Genomic DNA, 1,315 nt, shown 5'->3' with positions numbered 1-1,315 from the left:
CCCCCCTCTCTCTCTCTCTCTCTCTCTCTCTCTCTCTCTCTCTCTCTCTCTCTCTTTCTCCGTTGTTTCTATCTACCAACCTTATTTTATCGTAGCTCTAAATAGCCGTTACTGTGCCAATGCGCTACTCATCCCTCAAACAATCAAGCAATCCATCCCATGCCATGTTACTCACATTTTATTGACCTGCAGACAGTTTCATCCATGTTATTTCCTATGTAACGTTGTTGGGTTTTTTGGGGTTTGTGTTTTTGTTTTGTTTTTTTTGTTTGTTTGTTTTTGTTTTTACAGGTCCTCCAAGCATAAACACTGCAAGATGAATAAAATATTAAGGTTTATTTCCCTCGTCTACCATCACAGACTTCACCTCATTGTATAAGCACTGTAGTTCAATTCCAAGAAAAAGAGAATGAATCTATCCAGCTGATTTTGACCATGATGCTCACTCTGAGCTCATACTTTCGAAATAGTTCTAATTTGAACAGCTAGATTTCTATATACATCATGTTGTTTGTTTCAGGGTAAAGAGAAGCCCATCAAGGCAATAACTGTCATTTAGTGCTAGGAAAAAAATACAAGCAAGGCAGACAGAATTGACAGTGAGAAAAAAAAATAACCACAAGCACATTATATATATTTATGGTGTCTTCTTTTTTTTGTCTCTTGTCCACTTAGTAGAAAAAGGTGCGTATGGTAGTGTTCAATAGTGTATTGCGTACATAATTATTGTAACATGTAATTGTTACAGATAGAGATTCAAGGAATAAAGATCTATGTCAAGGATCTGGGAGCAGTGGTGATTTTAGATATGATGGTGGTGGTAAGTGATGATGTGAGATGGTGTTTATTTAATGTAAACGTTAGTCCAATCTTCATGCGTATGGCGTCAATGCAGAATAGGGTGTTTGTTTTTTTGCAAAACTATATAAGCTTAGGTCTTTATCTGTTGCTTAGCGAATCAAATGATTGCAGATCTTTATTTATCGCTTCGCTAGTCAAACTACTGAAGGCAGGTTCTTTATCTAAAGTCTCGAAAGTCAAACGATTAAAGATCTTTATTTAACTTAGCTAGGAAAACAGTTATAAATCTGTGTGATAGTTTAAAGTGACAAACAATGTTAATTTCCCCTACAGTCGTGATTATGTAAAGAGAGAAGCAGGATCTATGTTAGCAGGTGTGTTCTTTGTGCTATGGTGCACTCGAGTGTTTTGACTCCCTCGTCTTTTTACGACATACACCCTCCCCCGCCTTTTTTTTCTTTTCTCCCTCTGCCTCACTGCCCCACCCCTTACCCGCCACCCACACCTCCTATCC

Source organism: Aplysia californica, unplaced genomic scaffold (assembly GCF_000002075.1).
Source record: "Aplysia californica isolate F4 #8 unplaced genomic scaffold, AplCal3.0 scaffold00462, whole genome shotgun sequence".
Lineage (NCBI taxonomy): Eukaryota > Metazoa > Mollusca > Gastropoda > Aplysiida > Aplysiidae > Aplysia > Aplysia californica.
Note: the sequence above shows the minus strand (reverse complement) of the source record.